The 24,073-nt window shown below is 36.2% G+C and overlaps 1 pseudogene; it reads left to right on the forward strand.

Moving 5' to 3' along the window:
* Positions 1-19,748: 19,748 nt before the first annotated feature.
* LOC103099019 (CBY1-interacting BAR domain-containing protein 1-like) lies at positions 19,749-22,171 on the forward strand (annotated as a pseudogene).
* The last annotated feature ends 1,902 nt before the right edge of the window (positions 22,172-24,073 follow it).

Below are 24,073 nucleotides of genomic sequence, written 5' to 3' on the forward strand. Positions count from 1 at the left end.
GATTATTTTTTGAGACAGAGGATTGAAAGGAGAGGAAGACATGTTCTGTTTTTATAAATATTGAGTTTCTGATATATATGGGACCAACCAAAAATTCCCAAATGGAAACAAGAAAAAAAGTTAAAAACTATCCCACTTTCACTGGAGCCACTTTGAAAAGTAATGGCCAACGATGTGCTTTTGTTGTCCTCTCCCAGGACAATACTCTTTAACAACTCTGCCCACTTCTGCTCCCAAAGAGATAAAAGAAAAATGTGCTTTAGGACATCGACAACATGAAGCAATAGTTGTAAAGAGTGAAGAACTATAGAAACATGCATGGACTATACGCTATAGCACCCTTGAGCTATTTAGCTTTAGAATCTTTTTGTTTTTTAATTCTTACTATAAGCTTTTAATAGACACAAGGATCATTTGTTTTAGTTTTGTTTTTAGACCTGTGGCCTGAAGGAGCCATGTGCACTAGGAAAGAAAATAGGAAAAGTTACTTGGTTTAGAGGATCATATGTATCATCTAAGTTTCCCTAGTGCATATGGAAATATAAATGATCCAAGATAATTTCTTGGGATCTGAGAATGTCCATGAGAATAATAGTCTACGGGAAGATCTCCATTGACTGCTGTTGCTGAAAGTAAGGACAAACTTGAGAACACAATAACAGTTTTATTCTAAAGGCTAAAGCCAGAGATAGGGACTTGTGTATTTCTAAAAGGACCGACTTCTGTAGGCATGATGTGGCCTAGGAAGAAGAATCAAATTTCAGTTCAACAGGACTAAAACAATAGGAGATTCATGAATGCCTGATTCCCTTTTACATGTGAATAAATTCTGTCACAAAGGTAAGTTTAATAGGAAGTTAAGAATCTGAGAAAAAGAAAAAGATTGAACAAATGTAGAATTTCTTTAAGTACATGATAGTAGATTGAAGCAGTCATTTAATTTTATATCCTTCATGAATTTTTTTCTTGTATAAGTGACATATACCATCTGAAATGTAAATATGTATTGTATGATAGCTCATGTATAATCTATATTACCTGCCATTTGGGGGAAGGAAGAAGGGAGGTGGGAAAGAAAGAACAGGTCCAAAATATCAAGAAATGCTTTTTAAAATTTGTATCTACATGAACTCTGGAAAAGGAAAATATAATGAATTTTTTAAGAAAAATAGTATGGACTTCCGGGTAATCATGGCTGCAATCTAGACGCCACATGCTTCCTCTCCCCGGCACCGAACAAAATAGAGTACATCAAAGGAGCATAAAAATCACCTTTGGAGGAACAGAAGGACACCCCAGTACTCCCAGTACTCCACAGTGGCGAAGGTACGTGGGGTTTGAACATTTCCACACTATAATGAGGAAAAGCTTGCACAGAAAAGTGAACTGAGGCGCCCTTCCCCACCCCACCTCCCCCACTAAACCAGAGTGAGCTACCTGAGCACTCACCGAGACAGCGAGTGAGTGGGGAACTTCTCTGTCTGGGGGGGCACTCCACTTGGGATCTGGGGACTGCCAGGAAAAAACGTCCCAGGGAGGTTTCACTGGAGAATCCAGCTCTTCAGCAGAGCTGTACTTGGGGCAGCTTCTCTGAACATCTCTGCGGAGCCAAACACCAGGGGAGGACCACGCATTGATTATCTGGGCGGAGCTGAACACCTGGGCAGTGTGGCTGTGGTCAGGGACCCAGCACTCTAAGAAAGCTCAGAGGCTGGGAAGAACTAGTCTGAAGCAACCTAAATTCACAGAAAAACCGCCCATATAACCCAGATCCCAGACCAAAAAGGAAAAGGGAATAAAACCACCAAAGGGATGGCTCATATGGCCCAAAATCAAGCCTCCAGGAAGAAAGGGAAAAAAGTGACTATTGAAAACTTTTATGGTGGAAGTACCCAAGGAAAAGAGGAGAATGAGGAGGAAATCCAAAAAAATTCAGAACACGCCTCCCAAAATGGAAACTATCAACAAGCTCTGGAAGATCTCAAACTGGAAATTATCCAAAAGATGGAAACCTGGAAAGAAAAATGGGAGAAAGAGATCAGCTGTCTGACAGATAAGAATGCTGAATTGGAAAAAGAACTCGAAGCATCCAATAGAAGGGCAGACAAGGCTGAAAAGCAAAACCAGTCCCTAATGACCAGAATAAAGCACCTCGAAGAAAGTGAGATGATAAAACAGCAAGAATCAATAAAGCAAACCCAAAAAATTAATGAATTAGAAGAAAACATGAAATATCTCACTGAGAAGGTCACAGATCTGGAAAACAGAGGGAGAAGAGAAAATCTCCGAATTATCGGTCTCCCAGAAAAACCAGAGATAAACAATAAACTCGATATTATTCTACAGGAGATTATAAAAGAAAATTGCCCTCACGTTCTGGAGCAAGGGGGCAAAATAGAAATAGAAAGGATTCATAGAACACCTTCTATATACTAAATCCCCAAAAGACAACCCCTAGGAATGTAATTGCCAAATTCAAGAGCTTCCAAGTAAAGGAGAAAATCCTACAAGAAGCCAAGAAGAAGAGCTTCAGATATAAGGGGGCTCCCATAAGGATCACACACGACTTAGCGGCTAACACACTAAGAGACCGCAAAGCATGGAACATGATATTTAGAAAGGCAAGAGAGCTGGGTCTCCAACCAAGAATCAACTACCCAGCAAAACTGACTATATACTTCCAGGGGAAAGTATGGGCATTCAACAAAATAGAAGATTTCCAAGCATTTGCTAAGAAAAGACCAGAGCTCTGTGGGAAAGTTCGATATCCAAGCACAGAAAGCAAGAGAAACATGAAAAGGTAAATAGGAAAGAAAGAGAAAAGGAGATAAATCTTATCTTTTTCTTTAAGTCAAACTCTCTTCTATAAGGACTACATTTACATCAAATTATATATATTAATATGTGGGGAAAATGTTTTGTGTAACTCATGAATTGTATCATCATAAGAGTAGTTAGAAGAAACATGCATAGGGAAAGATTGGGGCATTAAGAAGATTTGGGGAAAGTGGGGGCAAAGAAAGGAAAAGGGAGGGGGGAACCATCGATAATACTAAGATTAACTTCAAGAAATGGGGGGGGGGAATCAATAGAATAATCTTTCCCATATAAAGATACATGTGGGAAGGGGAGGGAAGAACTCTTATATGAGAAGGAGAGGAAGAGAGCGTGAAGTGGAATTACTCAAACCTTACTCTCAGTGAAATCAAACCTGAGAGGGAAGAAAATCTAGATCCAGTGGGATCCTGAATTCCTTCTTATCCATTAGGGCAAGAAAGAAAGGAAAATTAAGGAGGGGGAGGGGAGGGGAGGGGGAGGGGAGAGGGAGTACAAAAAGGGAGGGAAGGAGAGGGGGAAGGGGAAGGGAGCACAAAAAGGGAGGGGCTAGAAAGGGAAGCATCTCAAGGGAGGGGACTAGGGGTACTGACCTAAAGTAAATCACTTGTTCAAAAGGAGAAAGCTAAAGAAGAAAGGTCAGAACTAGGGGAAGATATCAAAATGCCAGCGAATCCACAAATGACAATCATAACTTTGAATGTGAATGGGATGAACTCACCCATAAAACGTAGACAAATAGAAGATTGGATTAGAACCCCAAACCCTACCATTTGTTGTCTTCAAGAAACACATATGAGGTGGGTTGACACTCACAAGGTTAGAATTAAAGGTTGGAGTAAGACCTTTTGGGCTTCAACTGATAGAAAGAAGGCAGGAGTTGCAATCATGATATCTGACAAAGCCAAAGCACAAATAGACCTGGTCCAAAGGGATAGGGAAGGTAAATATATTCTGCTAAAAGGGAGTATAGACAATGAGGAAATATCACTAAACAACATGTATGCACCAAATGGTATCGCATCCAAATTTTTAATAGAGAAACTAGGAGAATTGAAGGAGGAAATAGACAGTAAAACCATATTAGTGGGAGACTTGAACCAACCACTATCAAATTTAGATAAATCAAACCAAAAAATAAACAAGAAAGAGGTAAAAGAGGTGAATGAAATCTTAGAAAAATTAGAGTTAATAGACATATGGAGAAAAATAAATAGGGACAAAAAAGAATACACCTTCTTTTCAGCACCACATGGCAAATTCACAAAAATAGATCATACACTAGGTCATAGAAACATGGCACTCAAATGCAGAAAAGCAGAAATAATAACTGCAGCCTTTTCAGATCACAAGGCAATTAAAATATTGATCGGCAAGGGTACATGGAGACCCAAATCAAAAATTAATTGGAAATTAAATAACATGATACTCCAAAATCGGATAGTTAGAGAAGAAATCATAGAAACAATTAACAATTTCATTGAAGAAAATGAAAACGGCGAAACATCCTTTCAAACCTTATGTGATGCAGCCAAGGCAGTACTTAGAGGAAAATTCATATCCCTGAGTGCATATATTAACAAATTAGGGAGGACAGAGACCACGGAATTGGAAATGCAAATCAAAAAACTTGAGAATGAACAAATTAAAAACCCCCAGAAGAAAACCATATTAGAGATCCTAAAAATTAAGGGAGAAATTAATAAAATCGAAAGTGACAGAACTATTAAGCTAATAAACAAGACTAGAAGCTGGTACTTTGAAAAAACAGACAAAATAGACAAAGTACTGGTTAATCTAATTAAAAAAAGGAAAGAAGAAAGGCAAATTAACAGCATCAAGGATGAAAAGGGGGATCTCGCCTCCAATGAAGAGGAAATTAAGGCAATCATTAAAAACTACTTTGCCCAACTATATGGCAATAAATACACCAACGTAGGTGATATGGATGAATATTTACAAAAATATAAATTGCCTAGACTAACAGAAGAAGAAATAGTTTTCTTAAATAATCCCATATCAGAAAAAGAAATCCAACAGGTCATCAAAGAACTTCCTAAGAAAAAATCCCCAGAGCCTGATGGATTCACCAGTGAATTATATCAAACATTCAGAGAACAGTTAATCCCAATACTATACAAACTATTTGACATAATAAGCAAAGAGGGAGTTCTATGAAACTCCTTTTATGACACAAGCATGGTACTGATTCCAAAACCAGGCAGGCCAAAAACAGAGAAAGAAAATTATAGACCAATCTCCCTAATGAATATAGATGTAAAAATCTTAAATAGGATACTAGCAAAAAGACTCCAGCAAGTGACTAGAAGGGTCATCCACCATGATCAAGTAGGATTCATACCAGGGATGCAGGGCTGGTTCAACATTAGGAAAACTATCCACATAATTGAACACATCAACAAGCAAACCAACAAGAACCACATGATTATCTCAATAGATGCAGAAAAAGCCTTTGATAAAATATAACACCCATTCCTACTAAAAACACTAGTAAGCATAGGAATAGAAGGGTCATTCCTAAAAATAATGAACAGTATATATCTAAAACCATCAGCCAATATCATCTGCAATGGGGATAAACTAAATCCATTCCCATTAAGATCAGGAGGGAAACAAGAATGCCCATTATCACCTCTATTATTTGACATTGTATTAGAAACACTAGCAGTAGCAATTAGAGAAGAAAAAGAAATTGAAGGCATCAAAATAGGCAAGGAGGAGACCAAGTTATCGCTCTTTGCAGATGACATGATGGTCTACCTAAAGAATCCTAGAGATTCAACCAAAAAGCTGATTGAAATAATCAACAACTTTAGCAAAGTTGCAGGATACAAAATAAACCCACATAAGTCATCAGCATTTCTATATAATTCCAACCCAGCTCAGCAGCAAGAACTAGAAAGAGAAATCCCATTCAAAATTACCCTAGACAAAATAAAATACTTAGGAATCTATCTCCCGAGACAAACACAGGATCTATATGAACACAACTACAAAACACTTTCCAACTAAACTAAACTAAACTAGACTTGAACAATTGGAAACACATTAACTGCTCATGGGTAGGATGAGCCAATATAATAAAAATGACCACCCTACCCAAACTCATCTATCTATTTAGTGCCATACCCATGGAACTTCCAAAAAAATTTTTTTACTGATTTAGAAAAAACCATAACAAAGTTCATTTGGAAGAACAAAAGATCAAGGATATACAGGGAAATAATGAAAAAAAAATCACACATACGATGGGGGCCTTGCAGTCCCTGACCTTAAACTATATTACAAAGCAGCAGTCATCAAAACAATTTGGTACTGGCTAAGAGACAGAAAGGAGGATCAGTGGAATAGACTGGGGGCAAGCAACCTCAGCAAGACAGTATATGACAAACCCAAAGATCCCAGCTTTTGGGACAAAAATCCACTATTTCATAAAAACTGCTGGGAAAATTGGAGGACAGTGTGGGAAAGATTAGGCTTAGATCAACACCTCACACCCTACACCAAGATAAATTCAAAATGGGTGAATGACTTGAACATAAAGAAACTATAAGAAAATTAGGCGAACACAGAATAGTATATATGTCAGACCTTTGGGAAGGGAAATACTTCAAAACCAAGCAAGAATTAGAAAGAGTTACAGAAGGACTTCCGGTTAAGATGGCGGCTTAGAGAAAGCTAAAGCTCAGATCTCCGGAAAACCCTTCCCGACCGATCTCAAACTAGAAGCTCCTAAGGCGCCGAAATTCCAAACGATCAACAGCACAGACCCTGGGAACCCTCCTCCTGGACCTGGACCCGGTTCAAAAGGTACGGCTCCCCTTAAAAGCCAGAACCCGAGATCCCTCGGACCTCAGGGGTAGGAGCGCAGAGTCCAAGGCTCCCGGAAGCGGCAGCCGCTCCGGGCTCAGAGAGCAGGGTCTGAGGAACAACAACCCTCAGGGTCTTCTACCCAAGTCCCAGTCCGGGTGAAAGTTACTGCCTGGGGCCTCCGCTGCAGAGAGCTGGTCAAAACAACAGCAACCCTCAGGGCGGGCAAGACAGCCTCACAGGCTGGATCCTGCTATCCAAGTCTCAGTGAAAGTCCTTGCCCGGAGCTTGGGAAAGCTGCAGCCCATCCCCCCGCAGGCCAACGAAACAGCCTCACGGCCAGCGATTCTGAAGGCAACTTCCGGAAAGCGAGCCGGGGGGGAGAGTGTGGCCTCGTGGTCCGACCCTTCCATTCCAGTTCCAGTGAGGCATATTCAGTTTAACCCAGGGAAAGCTCATAGAACTATCTGCCCAGGACTAAAGCCCCTGAACACCAGAAAGAGACAAGAAAAACTAATCCTCCACATTCAGAAATGGCAAACTCCACAGAACCACAGAAGCCCCAAAATACCAAGAAAAATAAGAAGAAAGGGGCGACTTTGGACACATTCTATGGAGCCAAAATACAAAATACAGAGCAGACAGAAGATAATATAAAAGAAAATGCTCCAAAACCTTCCAAAGGAAATGGAAACTCTCCACAAACCTATGAAGAATTTGAATCAGAAATGACCAAAAAGATGGAAGCCTTCTGGGAGGAAAAGTTGGAAATAATGCAAAAGAAATTCACGCATCTACAAAACCAGTTTGACCAAACTGTAAAAGAAAACCAGGCTTTAAAGGCCAGAATCAGGCAGCTGGAAGACAACGATCGTGTAAAAGAGCAAGAATCAATAAAGCAAAGCCAAAATACCAAGAAATTAGAAGAGAACATAAAATATCTCACCGACAAGGTGATAGATCTGGAAAATAGGGGGAGAAGGGATAACTTAAGAATAATTGGACTCCCAGATAAGCCAGAAATAAACACCAAACTCGACATGGTGATACAAGATATAATCAAAGAAAATTGCCCAGAGATTCTAGAACAAGGGGGCAATACAGCCACTGACAGAGCTCACAGAACACCTTCTACACTAAACCCCCAAAAGACAACTCCCAGGAATGTAATTGCCAAATTCCAAAGCTATCAAACAAAAGAAAAAATCCTACAGGAAGCCAGAAAAAGACAATTTAGATATAAAGGAATGCCAATCAGGGTCACCCAAGACCTTGCAAGTTCTACTCTGAATGATCGTAAGGCATGGAACATGATCTTCAGAAAGGCAAGAGAGCTGGGTCTCCAACCAAGAATCAGCTACCCAGCAAAACTGACTATATACTTCCAAGGGAAAGTATGGGCATTCAACAAAATAGAAGACTTCCAACTTTTTGCAAAGAAAAGACCAGAGCTCTGTGGAAAGTTTGATACCGAAAATCAAAGAGCAAGGAATACCTGAAAAGGTAAATATTAAGGAAAGGGGAAAATGTTATCTTCTTCTTTTACTCAAACTCTCTTCTATAAGGACTACATTTATATCAACCTATGTATACTAACATGTGGGGAAAATGTAATGTATAAATAGGGGGTAAAGAAAGACCAAATAGAATAATCATTCTCACACAAAGATTCACATGGGAAGGGGAGGGGAAGAAAACTCCTATAAGAAGGAGAGGAAGAGAGGGGGGGGGGGTTACTTAAACCTCAATCTCAGGGAAATCAGCTCTGAGAGGGAAAAACCTCCAGATCCATTGGGATCTTGAATTCTATCTTACCCAACAAGGGTAAGGAGAAGGGAAAACCAAGGGGGGGAGGGGGAGAGGGAGAACAAAAAGGGAGGGAAAGAGAGGGGGGAGGGGGAGGGAACAAAAAGGGAGGGACTAAAAAGGGAAACATCAAGGGAGGGGACAAGGGGGACTGTTTCAAAGTAAATCACTGGACTAAAAGGTAGAGCCGAAGAAGAAAAGGTTAGAATTAGGGAAGGCAATCAAAATGCCAGGGAGTCCACAAATGACAATCATAACTTTGAACGTGAATGGGATGAACTCACCCATAAAACGTAGACGAATAGCAGAATGGATTAGAATCCAAAACCCTACCATATGTTGTCTTCAAGAAACACACATGAGGCGGGTTGACACCCACAAGGTCAGAATTAAAGGATGGAGTAAGACCTTCTGGGCTTCAACTGATAGAAAGAAGGCAGGAGTGGTAATCATGATATCTGATAAAGCCAATGCAAAAATAGACCTGATCAAAAGGGATAGGGAAGGTAATTATATTTTGTTAAAAGGGACTCTAGACAATGAGGAAATATCATTAATCAACATGTATGCACCAAATAATATAGCACCCAAATTTCTAATGGAGAAACTAGGAGAATTGAAGGAAGAAATAGACAATAAAACCATACTAGTGGGAGACTTAAACCAACCATTATCAAATTTAGATAAATCAAATCAAAAAATAAATAAGAAAGAGGTAAAAGAAGTGAATGAAATCTTAGAAAAATTAGAATTAATAGACATATGGAGAAAAATAAATAGGGATAAAAAGGAATACACCTTCTTCTCAGCACCACATGGCACATTCACAAAAATTGACCATACATTAGGTCACAGAAACCTAGCACACAAATGCAGAAAAGCAGAAATAATGAATGCAGCCTTCTCAGATCACAAGGCAATAAAAATAATGATTAGTAATGGTACATGGAAAACCAAATCTAAAACCAATTGGAAATTAAACAATATGATACTCCAAAACCGTTTAGTTAAAGAAGAAATCATAGAAACAATTAATAATTTCATCGAGGAAAATGACAATGGCGAAACATCCTTCCAAACCTTTTGGGATGCAGCCAAAGCGGTAATCAGAGGTAAATTCATATCCCTGAATGCTTATATTAACAAACAAGGGAGAGCAGAGATCAATCAATTGGAAATGCAAATGAAAAAACTGGAAAGCGATCAAATTAAAAACCGCCAGCAGAAAACCAAATTAGAAATCCTAAAAATTAAGGGAGAAATTAATAAAATCGAAAGTGATAGAACTATTGATTTAATAAATGAGACAAGAAGCTGGTACTTTGAAAAAACAAACAAAATAGACAAGGTACTGGTCAATCTAGTTAAAAAAAGGAAGGAAGAAAAGCAAATTCACAGCATTAAAGATGAAAAGGGGGACAGCACCTCCAATGAGGAGGAAATTAAGGCAATCATTAGAAATTACTTTGCCCAATTATATGGCAATAAATACACCAATTTAGGAGAAATGGATGAATATATACAAAAATACAAACTGCCTAGACTAACAGAAGAGGAAATAGAATTCCTAAATAATCCCATATCAGAAATTGAAATCCAACAAGCCATCAAAGAACTTCCTAAGAAAAAGTCCCCAGGGCCTGATGGATTCACCTGTGAATTCTATCAAACATTCAGAGAACAGTTAATCCCAATACTATACAAACTATTTGACATAATAAGCAAAGAGGGAGTTCTACCAAACTCCTTTTACGACACAAACATGGTACTGATTCCAAAACCAGGCAGGTCAAAAACAGAGAAAGAAAACTATAGGCCAATCTCCCTAATGAATATAGATGCAAAAATCTTAAATAGGATACTAGCAAAAAGACTCCAGCAAGTGATCAGAAGGATCATTCACCATGATCAAGTAGGATTCATACCAGGGATGCAGGGCTGGTTCAACATTAGGAAAACCATCCACATAATTGACCACATCAACAAGCAAACTAGCAAGAATCACATGATTATTTCAATAGATGCAGAAAAAGCCTTTGATAAAATACAACACCCATTCCTATTAAAAACACTAGAAAGCATAGGAATAGAAGGGTCATTCCTAAAAATAATAAACAGTATATATCTAAAACCAACAGCTAATATCATCTGCAATGGGGATAAACTAGATGCATTCCCAATAAGATCAGGAGTGAAACAAGGATGCCCATTATCACCTCTACTATTTGACATTGTACTAGAAACACTAGCAGTAGCAATTAGAGAAGATAAAGGAATTGAAGGCATCAAAATAGGCAAGGAGGAGACCAAGTTATCACTCTTTGCGGATGACATGATGGTCTACTTAAAGAATCCTAGAGATTCAACCAAAAAGCTAATTGAAATAATCAACAACTTTAGCAAAGTTGCAGGATACAAAATAAACCCACATAAATCATCAGCTTTTCTATATATCTCCAACACAGCTCAGCAGCAAGAACTAGAAAGAGAAATCCCATTCAAAATCACCTTAGACAAAATAAAATACCTAGGAATCTACCTCCCAAGACAAACACAGGAACTATATGAACACAACTACAAAACACTCGCCACACAACTAAAACTAGACTTGAACAAATGGAAAAACATTAACTGCTCATGGATAGGACGAGCCAATATAATAAAAATGACCATCCTACCCAAACTTATTTATCTATTTAGTGCCATACCCATTGAACTACCAAAATACTTCTTCACTGATTTAGAAAAAACCATAACAAAGTTCATTTGGAAGAACAAAAGATCAAGGATATCCAGGGAAATAATGAAAAAAAACACATACGATGGGGGCCTTGCAGTCCCTGACCTAAAACTATATTACAAAGCAGCAGTCATCAAAACAATTTGGTACTGGCTAAGAAACAGAAAGGAAGATCAGTGGAATAGACTGGGGGAAAGCGACCTCAGCAAGACAGTATACGATAAACCCAAAGATCCCAGCTTTTGGGACAAAAATCCACTATTCGATAAAAACTGCTGGGAAAATTGGAAGACAGTGTGGGAGAGACTAGGAATAGATCAACACCTCACACCCTACACCAAGATAAATTCAAAATGGGTGAGTGACTTAAACATAAAGAAGGAAACCATAAGTAAATTGGGTAAACACAGAATAGTATACATGTCAGACCTTTGGGAGGGGAAAGGCTTTAAAACCAAGCAAGACATAGAAAGAATCACAAAATGTAAAATAAATAATTTTGACTACATCAAACTAAAAAGCTTTTGTACAAACAAAACCAATATAACTAAAATCAGAAGGGAAACAACAAATTGGGAAAAAATCTTCATAGAAACCTCTGACAAAGGTTTAATTACTCATATTTATAAAGAGCTAAATCAATTGTACACAAAATCAAGCCATTCTCCAATTGATAAATGGGCAAGGGAAATGGATAGGCAGTTCTCAGATAAAGAAATCAAAACTATTAACAAGCACATGAAGAAGTGTTCTACATCTCTTATAATCAGAGAGATGCAAATCAAAACAACTCTGAGGTATCACCTCACACCTAGCAGATTGGCTAACATAACAGCAAAGGAAAGTAATGAATGCTGGAGGGGATGTGGCAAAGTAGGGACATTAATTCATTGCTGGTGGAGCTGTGAACTGATCCAACCATTCTGGAGGGCAATTTGGAACTATGCCCAAAGGGCGACAAAAGAATATCTACCCTTTGACCCAGCCATAGCACTGCTGGGTCTGTACCCCAAAGAGATAATGGACACAAAGACTTGTACAAAAATATTCATAGCTGCGCTCTTTGTGGTGGCCCAAAACTGGAAAATGAGGGGATGCCCATCAATTGGGGAATGGCTGAACAAACTGTGGTATATGTTGGTGATGGAGTACTATTGTGCTAAAAGGAATAATAAAGTGGAGAAGTTCCATGGAGACTGGAACAACCTCCAGGAAGTGATGCAGAGCGAGAGGAGCAGAACCAGGAGAACATTGTACACAGAGACAAACACACTGTGGTATCATCGAACGTAATGGACTTCTCCATTAGTGGTGGTGTAATGTCCCTGAACAACTTGCAGGGACCCAGGAGAAAAAAACACCATTCATAAGCAAAGGATAAACTATGGGAGTGGAAACACCGAGAAAAAGCAACTGCCTGAATACAGAGGTTGAGGGGACATGACAGAGGATAGACTCTAAATGAACACTCTAATGCAAATACTATCAACAAAGCAATGGGTTCAAATCAAGAAAACATCTAATGCCCAGTGGACTTACGCGTCGGCTATGGGGGGTGGGGGGGGGAGGAAAAGAAAATGATCTATGTCTTTAACGAATAATGCTTGGAAATGACCAAATAAAATATATTAAAAAAAAAAAAGAGTTACAAAATGCAAAATAAATAATCTGGATTATATCAAATTAAAAAGTTTTTGTACAAACAAAACCAATGTAACCAAAATCAGAAGGTTAGCAACAAATTGGGAAACAATCTTCATAAAAACCTCTGACAAAGGTTTAATTACTCAAATTTATATAGAACTAAATCAATTGTACAAAAAATCAAGCCATTCTCGAATTGACAAATGGGCAAGGGACATGAACAGGCAGTTCGCAGCCAAAGAAATAAAAACTATTAATAAGCACATGAAAAAGTGCTCTACATCTCTTATAATCAGAGAGATGCAAATCAAAACAACTCTGAGGTATCACCTCACACCTAGCAGATTGGCTAACATGACAGCTATGGAAAGTAATGAATGCTGTAGGGGATGTGGCAAAGTGGGGACATTAATTCATAGCTGGTGGAGTTGTGAATTGATCCAACCATTCTGGAGGGCAATTTGGAACTATGCCCAAAGTGCGATAAAAGAATGTCTGCCCTTTGATCCAGCCATAGCACTGCTGTGTCTGTACCCCAAAGAGATAATGGACAAAAAGACTTGTACAAAAATATTCATAGCTGCGCTCTTTGTGGTGGCCAAAAATTGGAAAATGAGGGGATGCCCTTCAATTGGAGAATGGCTGAATAAATTGTGGTATATGTTGGTAATGGAATACTATTGTGCCAAAAGGAATAATAAAGTGGAGGAATTCCATGGAGACTGGAACAACCTCCAGGAAGTGATGCAGAGTGAAAGGAGCAGAACCAGGAAAACATTGTACACAGAGACTGATACATTGTGGTACAATCGAAGGTGATGGACTTCTCCATTAGTATCAATGCAATGTCCCTGAACAATCTGCAGGGATCTAAAAAATACTACCCACAAGCAGAGGATAAATTGTGGGAGTAAAAACACCAATTAAAAGCAACTGCTTGACTACAGGGTTGGAGGAGAGAAGACTGAGGAGAGACTCTAAATGAACACTATAATGCAAATTCCAACAACAGGGAAATGGGTTTGAGTCAAGAACACATGTGATTACCAGTGGAATCATTTGACGGCTATGGGAGAGGGAAAGGTGGGGGGGGGGGAAGGAAAAGAAAATGATCTTTGTTTCCAGTGAATAATGTATGAAAACGACAAAATAAAATAATGTTTAAAAATTAAAAAAGAAAAAGAAAAAGAGTATGATAAGAAATGGACCTCGTCAAGTGAACAAAACTGTTAAGTGAAATAAAAATGAATTGATGTTTCAGAGTTTTATGCTCAAAACAGTGAGAATTGAGCATCACCTCCACTCTGTCATCTGTGACTTAATCTTTAATATTTTAAATGGATTCAGTGAGTTTGAGTAAATATGTTTTTAGTGAATCACTAAACATTTATGAAGTGCCTCTAGTGTCCAAGGCAATTTTATACCTGCTGAGGCCAGGAAGGATGGTCAGAAACAATCTCTCTTCTCAAGGAACTGGCGGTCTAGAAGAGGAGTCAACATGCTAACAATGATGCATGAAAAAGCAATCTACAATAGGATAAAAATGGAAATAATAAGAGAGAAAAGAAACCAAAAATGAAGGGATTCAAGAAAGGGTTTTCATCTTAGACTTGGAAGTAGCCAGAGGAGTGTATGACTAGAAACAAGAACAGAATGTTCTCTGAGAAATGGATTGTCTTATTTGGGAAGGATTTCAGATAGCATCGGGGTGGAGTTAGAAGGATCAAAATATCATATAAGAAGCCTAGAAAGGTGGCAGCTTTGTGTGTGTGTGTGTGTGTGTGTGTGTGTGCGTGTGTGTGTGTGTGTTTTGAATCATTTTCAATTGCAAACAATAGTTAATACTAAATCTAGGAGGAGATAGGAAATCTTTACAGACTACTGTGTAGAAAGACAGACATAAGGTGACATAGTTATACCTTTCTTTGAAAGCTCAATGCTGGAAGCACTGGATTAGGGAAGGATATGGCAGATTTTGCAGCAATAATGCAGGCTTCAGGGGAGAAAGACCTGCTAAGAAGTTTTGTGTGACAGAAGGGCAGGCCATGTTAGAGAGAAATGTTGGAAACGTCTCCACAGATAAGCTTTGGCAACTGGCTGGATGGAGGAGGAAAGATGGACTGAGCCTGTGAAGAAGACAATAGTTGGTGAGGCAGGGTGATGAAATAGTGAGAGAGAGAAGAGGAAGAGGGGAGATTTTCTGATTAGAAAATAAGAATTTCAGCTTTGGAAATACTGAATATCAGATGTTTATAGGACAACGGTATAATTTAGAGAGGCATTACCTACCAAAAATTCCAGACTGGGATCTGGAAAGCTTACCACAATCTCAACACCCAAAGATTAAAGTCCAAATATTTGGAGAATTAAAAAAAAACCCACCCCAATATACTTCTTTTTCACTGTCCTCTGATCAGGACTGATCTTCCTTCACCACTCTGCCTACTGCTGCTGTCATAGAGCTAGAGAAAACATGCTTTATGATGTCAGCAATAATTCACATTAGCTGTTGGGAGTGGAGCTATGTGGCAACGTGAGAGTGGTTTGGGATCCTGAGTTGATTACATTAAAAAATTCCTTTAAAAAATCTTTTTCTCAACACTTTTCACATTTACATAAAAGTTTTTTTTTTTAATTTTACATAGTTACAAGAGCCTTAGTTTAAAAGCCCTGGTTCACTTAAAAAAAAAAAAAAACCCTTGCCTTCTCACTTAGAATCAATGCTGTGTATAGTTTCCACAGCAGAAGAGTGGTAAGGGCTAGTCAATGGGGTTTAAGCGACTTGCCCAGGGTCACCAAGCTAGGAAGTGTCTGCGGCCACATTTGAACACAGGACTTGGCTCTCAATTCACCGAGTCACCCAACTGCCTCCAAAATGGTTCATTCTTGAAAGAAAATTGAAAAAAGTTACTTTTCTTTTGATGAGTTACATGAATGATTCCAGTCATCCAAGTATCCCTGAAACTCATAAATTCTTTTAGATGGTTTCTGAGGAACTGAAGCTAACATGAGAAAAATGTTCCCTAGAAACTTACCCAGTCACCTGTGGGGAAACAATAACAGCAGATTCTAAAGAATGCCAGAAAAAGGAGTCCATGAATTTGTAAGAACACATATTTCTATATATATGATATGTCTGAGGAAGCAGAGACAGTTCTGTACTTGCTACCTCTGGACTAAGCCATATTATCCTCCTTGAGGGCTGGTTGTTTCTCTCAAGCTCGGTGCCCACCATAAATACTTGTTGGCTAACTGGATTGATAAATGGAATTGTTTACACACTCGTTGCTAGGGGAGCTTGTTTTGAAACTTAGGAAGTAAAATTATGTAAGTCTCAAGAAAGAAAAAGAAGTCTAAATATTAAATGTTTAAAGGTGGTAAAATGGAAAGATTATAGGCCTAAGCTGAGATATCTGTTAACTTTTACTGCTGCTTTTTGACTGCTGGCTGACCATTCTGAGTTTCAAGGCAACTGAAGAGTTGATTCAAAAGAAATGACTGGTGGTTCCCTTAAGAAGGCCAAACACTCAACAGCCAATAAGAGATCATAGAACATAGAACAACTGTCAGGTTACCAAGGTATCAGGAGGATTATAAATAAAGGGAGGAGACTGGGGAGGTCATTCCTGCAAAGGAAACCAAGGAGGTAGGATGTGTTAAGGATTAGAAGGGTGGCAGTTTGATAAATTGTGGAATTATTTGTTTTAGAGTAGTTGCTGGGGATTTCTTTTTGTTGTGGAATGTTTTGATATGGAATTGGTGATTTTTGATGTATACATTTTTAAAAAATACTGATAAACAGAATTCTAAAGGGGATCTCAGAGATTTTGTCTATTTTCAAAGGAATTTAAGATTATTGAGGAATCTATAAATATTTTAAAATAATATAGCAGGTTCCAGGGGGAAAATATATAATAACCAATATCTCCTAACGTGTTTTTTTTTATTTTAATTCTTTTTCTTTTTAACTTTTAAACATCATTTCATGTTTTCTGTCTCATATGATTTTCACAATTTTGGTCAGTCATCTAGTGAACAAATCTATTAATATTGGGGAAAGAAGGAGTGGGATAAATCATGGAAATTCATCTTTATATAAATATTTTGAAACATAAACCAATCTATATGTATGTACTACATTTAAATAAATATAAATGTCTGAATATAAAGATGAAATTCAATTAATATCAATTAGTAATTAATGATCATCAATTAGTAATTGTCACTAATGAATAATTGATTAATGATCACCAAGGAGTAATTATTATTAATTAATAATTGATTAATATTAGTTATTGATCATAAAATTATTGTGGTTTTGTTCATGTATATTTATTTAATTTATTTATTTTTAAATGGATTTTGTTGATATATAAATATATTTTATTTATTAAATTATTTATTTTTAAATTTAATTTTATGTATTTATAAATTAATTTAATTTAATTTTAAAATCAATTTAAATAATTTTTATTAAATTCTTAAATAATAAACCATTAGTTATTAAATATTGATTGATAATAATTATTAATTAGTGAAAATTACTAATTGATGATAATTAATCAATAATATTTTGGTATTGATTATTAAGTAAGTAACAATTAACTGATTATGAATTAATGATAATTAATCAATAATTGCTTCATAATAATTAATGATTATAAGTAATCAATATCAACGATAAATTAATGATCATGAATTAATAGTCGATCAATGCCAATTATTAATACATAGCAATTGTTAATGATAATCAGTTAATAATTGATTATATAATAATTAAATTATTATAATACAATATATAATTAATATAATATAATATAATATAATATAATATAATATAATATAATATAATATAATATAATATAATATAATATAATATAATATAATATAATATAATATAATATAATATATTATAATATATTATAATATAATATAATAAATAATTATTATATTTTAAATACTGATTAAATTTCATTAATTAATATTAATATGTATTTAATATTAAAGGATTGTTTTAGAATATAAAGAAAAGAATGTTAGTCAATATGCCTTGTACCACTTACCATAAACATTTTTTAGGCTATAGCAAAATTGTATATAGCTTTAGAATTCCTCCCCTTCCATTAGATATAATGCTGAATTTTTCCCGTCAAATTTAATGAACATACAGGAGTAAATTTGAACATATGAGATACATTTTGAAATGAAATATTACTCTTGTGTATATTGGGGCTGAACACTTAGATAAAAGGAATTTTTAAGGGGGTATCATTTAATGTCAAGAGACTGATCAAGAAAACTAATTTTTACAAATAAAATTAATACACCACTGTACTTTGAAATTATTTATATTTTGTTGACCATGCACTTTAAAAATTATTTTTATTTTTATTCAAGTAAAGATCAGAATTTTCTTGTTCAAGAACCTTGTTTATAGCTTTTAATCTTCTCTGTGAAAAAATGATGCAAAGAAGAGTCCAGAACCTCGATTTATTTTCTTGTCAAATAGACAAAGGTAAGCTTTAACTATAAAATTGCTTATTTCATACATGTATGCCATTCTTCATCAGTTTTATTTTTATTAAGCTTGTTTTTCATATCAATAAATATCAAATATAGAGAATATTAAAATATTAGGAATAACTCCCAAATGAAGATTAAAGAGTGTAACTGATAAATATTTTTGATATCATATAAATAAATATTTTTGATATCATAACTTTTAAAATAGTGTCAGAAAGGTGAGTTATAGCAATAAGGCAAAAAATTTAAGGAATAATCTGTAAAATCATAGTAAGAATAAAATCGTTACCTTTTATAGACAATATAATAGTTTATTTAGAAAACCCAATCAAGCCAAATAAAATGAATTAAAATAACTCCAGGAAAATGCAGGATAATAAATAAATCTTCATAGAGCATTAGCATTTTTATATATTATTCCCTAAAGCCTTAGCAAGAACAAATAAAGACATTCTATTTAAAAATGATAGAGACTGTGAAATACCTGGAATTCTATTCATCAAAACAAAAGGGGGATGGAGGGAGGGCAGAACTAAGATGGTGGAGAAGCTACACAGACTCACCTGTTCTCTATCTACCAAATTAAAATATGATATAATGCCTAAAAAGAAATATTGGAGCACCATAATCTACAGAAAAATGGAGTGAAATAATTTTTCTATTTAAAACTACTTAGAAAGCCATTAGGAAAGTTCTATTCCACTTTGATGGAAGAGGAGTGCAAAAACAACAGAACGAGGCAGGTTCCGATAATTAAAGAGTCCTTGGACACTCCTGAATCATCAACAGGGGCTGCCAGAGCTCCCAGCCACAGCCCTTTTGCTGCCTTGATGGAGTGCCCATACACAGATCCAGGCAGCAGTTGTGGCGGACCTTATTGGGAGCACTTAGCACATCCCAATGCTTGCAACCTCAGAGGACAAGGGGATCCTGGTCACAGTTACCAGATGGAAAAGAATTCACATGGTTACTCACTGATCTGACCCCAGGCCAGGAGAGTATTAAGCACACTTGTCATTACATTATACAATGTTGAAAGAATTTAAAAAAAAAAAAAAGATTGGTCACTAAGAACTCTCAATGAAGCTGCACAAAGAACTTGGAACATACTTCTTTCTACATAGTTACAGAAAATGAGCAAACAACAATACCAAAACACCCTAACCATAGAAAGATATTTTGGTGCCCGGGAAGACTTAAAATCAGAAGAAAATATTGCTGCATCCAAAGCTTAGAAGGAAGAAAAGATATTAGCTATTTCACATCTCAAAATAGTCTACAAAGCAGAAATTGTCTAAATTATTTAGAGTAGTTTAAGAAACGTGTCTCTGGGGGCTTCCGTCCCGGCTCCTGCCGCGGCGGCTCCACCGCAGGCCCAGTTGCGGGCTCCAACCCAGGGTCCCGGGACGCTCTCGAGGGGACATGCTGAGGCGGACTCTGGAAAACCGGGACGCCCAGACCAAACAGCTGCAGGATGCGGTCTCCAACGTGGAGAAGCACTTTGGGGAGCTGTGCCAGATCTTCGCGGCGTACGTGCGTAAAACGGCCCGGCTTCCAGACAAGCCAACCTCCTGGTGAATGAAATCAATGCTTATGCTGCCACCGAGACGCCCAACCTGAAGCACGGCCTGAAGGACTTTGCTGATGAGTTTACCAAACTTCAGGATTATAGGCAAGCTGAGGTTGAAAGACTTGAAGCCAAAGTAGTTGAACTTTGAAAAGTTATGGAACTATTGTGAAAATGAAACGGGATGATCTCAAAGCAACTTTAACAGCAAAGAGTCGAGAAGCTAAGCAGTTAACTCAACTAGAAAGGACGCATCAACGGAATCCATCAGATCGGCATGTCATAGTATCCTTTCAATTTTGAAGAAAAAATTATTTTGTCATTTAGTTGATAAAAAGGCAGAAACAGAATTACAGAGAGCTACAATGGATGCCACCAGAACAAGTCGGCACCTGGAAGAAACAATTGACAATTTTGAAAAGCAAAAAATAAAGGACATAAAGAATATATTTTCAGAATTTATAACTATTGAAATGCTGTTCCATGGTAAAGCTTTAGAAGTCTACACTGCTGCCTACCAAAATATACAGAAGATTGATGAAGAAGAAGATCTAGAGATTTTTCAGAGCTCTCTCTATCCACCTGACTATTCAACTTGTTTAGATATTGTTCGAGCAAATTCAAAATCTCCTCTTCAGAAATCTATTTCTATCAAGTGTATATCCGGATCAGGACAGCAGATTCCTACCACTCGGATAAGAAAAGATCACCAAGATGACGATGAAGAGGATGATGAATTGGACGTTACAGAAGAAGAAAATTAATTTTATATGTGCTTTTAACAGTTCCCCTCAAAATCATCAACTTCAGCTTATTAAATGTGTCAATTGCCCAAAAAAGGCAATAAGAAATTAACATGTCTATATGTATACATATATGCACTATTAACAGGTATTTCAAAAGAATCTATTGGTTTTTTAAAGTAAATGGTTTTTGAGGAATTAACTTCAGAATGGAATGTGATTAAAGGAAATTTCTGTAGCCCCAAAATTAAGTAGCTAAAATGAAAAACATGCCATTAGCTTTGTTCTGTTACCAAGGTTATGGTATTTGTTTAAATATAAATTTCATTTTTAAAGAATTTCAAAATAATTATCGTGAGAGCTGTCTTTAAGCCATTGTCATATCACACAAATAAATGTGACAGTGGCCAAAAAAGAACTATTATCTTCTCTTGGTTCCCTATGTAAGCTAAGTTTCCATGCCTTCATTTCTTAAAAATCAGTTAAAATTCCTTCAAAATCATTGACAAGCATTGTTCCATAAAGTACTTAAATAAGGTTGTTTTACTTCCTTATCAATTTCAAAAATTGGGGAGTTTTATTTGCCAGGTCACATCTACCTAGTTAACGCCTTTAAATAGTCCAATGGGGCTAAATGAGCAAAAGAAATTAGAAGACCAAGGAAACTGGTCATATTTATATATTCCATTTTTAACAATGGAAGAAGGTTGTTAAAGGGTGAAAAAATATAGTAGTCCTCATGAACTTAAAATCAAAATGTTGACAATGTGTGATGCAGACTTTGGAAAACCTATTTTGAGATGCTATTTTCCCATAGAGAAATGAGGCACAGGCTGCTAATAAAAGAAATTCTGAAATTGTATTAGAATTTCTAAACACTAAAATTTATTATTATTATTATTATTATTATTATTATTATTATTAATGACACATTCTTGTACCTGGAAATATCAAGTTGGAGACATTTGAATCATAGAATGTTAGCATGTCTGACATTTTTTTCATTTCCAGGATTTCCTTCTGGGAAAACATTTGTAATCTTATTTCATTGATCCAGACAAGCATATTTTACTAACTGTGAAATTTATTTCCTTTGGAATACTAGAAAAATTACTATTCACAACACATAAAAATAAAGACTTTACAGAAAAAAAAAAAGAAACGTGTCTCTGACAATTGCTAGTTGTGAAATGCTGGACAAGTCACTTAACCCTGTTTGCCCCAATTTCCTCTTCTGTAATGAAGAGATAGCTGGAGAAGAAACTGGAACACTACTACATTAGCTTCACTAGGAAAATTCCAACTCAAGTCATAAAGAGTCAGATACAACTGACTGACAAAACAAGAAGGATCAATGGTCAATTAGAGGAACAGATTAGGTGTAGAAAATGCTGAATAAAAAAGGACCTTGTAAAATGTACCTTTGATAAACTCAAAGTCCTTAGACTGTGCTAGAATTAGGAATTATTTTTTAAACTGTTGGGAAAATTAGAAATGCTTTGAGACGACTTTTTATATAAGTTGTCTTTTATTGTGAATATATGAACCCACAAATGATCCATAAATAAACTTTGGGGTTCTGTGATCTTGAAAGAGAGAAAAAATGCATGTTTTTTTAATAACATTTCATTCAAATTTAACAAATTCCAATAACAATTTTTATAATACACTTTGATATCTGGTATGGTTAGATCATCTTCCATCATAGTATTTTTCATTATTTCCATTGATATTCTTGACCTTGTTTAGTGAAAAATAATATGATGGAAGATGATCATTCCAGTGCAAAGCTAGAGTGACCAGGCCAACTGTACTGGGAGGAAATTTTATTCTTACTGTTGCTTCAGATGTTTTAGGCTTTCATTATTATTACTATTATTATTTTTGTATTTATAGGTGACAACGAACTGGGGCTTTGTACTTGTATCTTCTTTGATCCAGCAGATGAGGATGGAAAGGAACCAGGGGTTTTTATAACTGAAATTATTGAAGGAGGTGCAGTTCACAAACTTGGATGGTGAGTTTGGTTTTGTAATTTTATAAGAATTGACTTTGTAGGGAGGATTTAACTTCATTCTAAAAAGGGTTAATATTGTAAACATGGAAAGTGACTACACAAATAAAATCTCTGAAAAATACAGAAATATCAACTTTAAAAATATTGTCATGACCAAGCTAGTAAGGAAATGGAATTGGCTTGGAAACAAAGATTCTATAATTCCACTCCAACTAGGTCTGTAAACTATGACTTTATTCTTGATCATTGAGAAGGTCTTTAATAATTGCCATAATGAGCCCATTGTAAACATGTGCCCAGCTATTTCCAAATCAGGTCAAATTAACAAGTATTTATAAATCTATACCATTCCAGAACCTGTGCTCTCCATGAAGGGATATAAAGAAAGTGGGAAAATAGTTCTTGATTTGGAGAAATGAAAAACTGAATTGACTAGGCAACAAACAAATTACTATTGTGTGCAGAAAAGATCTATACTAAATAAATGTGAGAAAATCTGGGTGTGGGGGATACTTTGGTTGTATTAGAAAAAATGGTATCCATGAGACACTGGCAACTATCTTCAGAGATTATTGAAATTTGACTATACAATAAAATAATTCCTGAATTGAGAGAGGGCTTCCTAGATATAGGAATGTAGGAATATACATTTAAAATATTACTATAAACTGCCCAAAGTGAATCCTTGAGAAAGGAAAAAAATAAGAAATGCAAATAGGTTGCCAAATCATAACTTTAACCTTGTAAGAATTTACTATGCAACTGAGGTCAAATGGTACCCTCTATGTCCTTGCTCATGATGTAATTTTGGACTTTAAAATGGAATTCTTCCTGAGATGACACTTTGTTACATAGAACTGAAAGCAAAAAACGCCATCAGGCTTTCTGTTTCTAAGCCTGAGGCTCATTACTTCTTCATCCCCAACTCACTTAGCCCAGATGGTTTTAGAATTTTTTCCTGCTTCCTAGATTGTAACAGAATTGATTTCATTAGCTGCCCATCCTGAATATCCCAAATAAATGGTGGAAATTTTCTCCTCTTAACCTCCCAAAGTTGTTTTCTTTTCCTCAGTTTCTATGATGACATTTATCTGTTTATTATCACCCAAGGTCTCTACAATAAAAGTATCAACTAGAAGTTTCCTTCTGAATTATCGTCTCCTTACTCAGTCTTCAGTCAGTGGGGCATTGTCTGATACCTCAGAAGAATCATTTGTTTTAGTTTCTGCAGATCCTATTGACTTTCTGAAGAATATTAAAATTGAAATAATACTCTGATAATTGTTTGGAGGAGGGCATCTGTGTTTGTGGATGATTTCTCTTGCATCCTTCTCACTGTGTTTTCCAAGATCTGCCAAAGTCCCTTC

The sequence above is a fragment of the Monodelphis domestica genome, chromosome 4, assembly GCF_027887165.1.
Source record: "Monodelphis domestica isolate mMonDom1 chromosome 4, mMonDom1.pri, whole genome shotgun sequence".
Classification (NCBI taxonomy): domain Eukaryota; kingdom Metazoa; phylum Chordata; class Mammalia; order Didelphimorphia; family Didelphidae; genus Monodelphis; species Monodelphis domestica.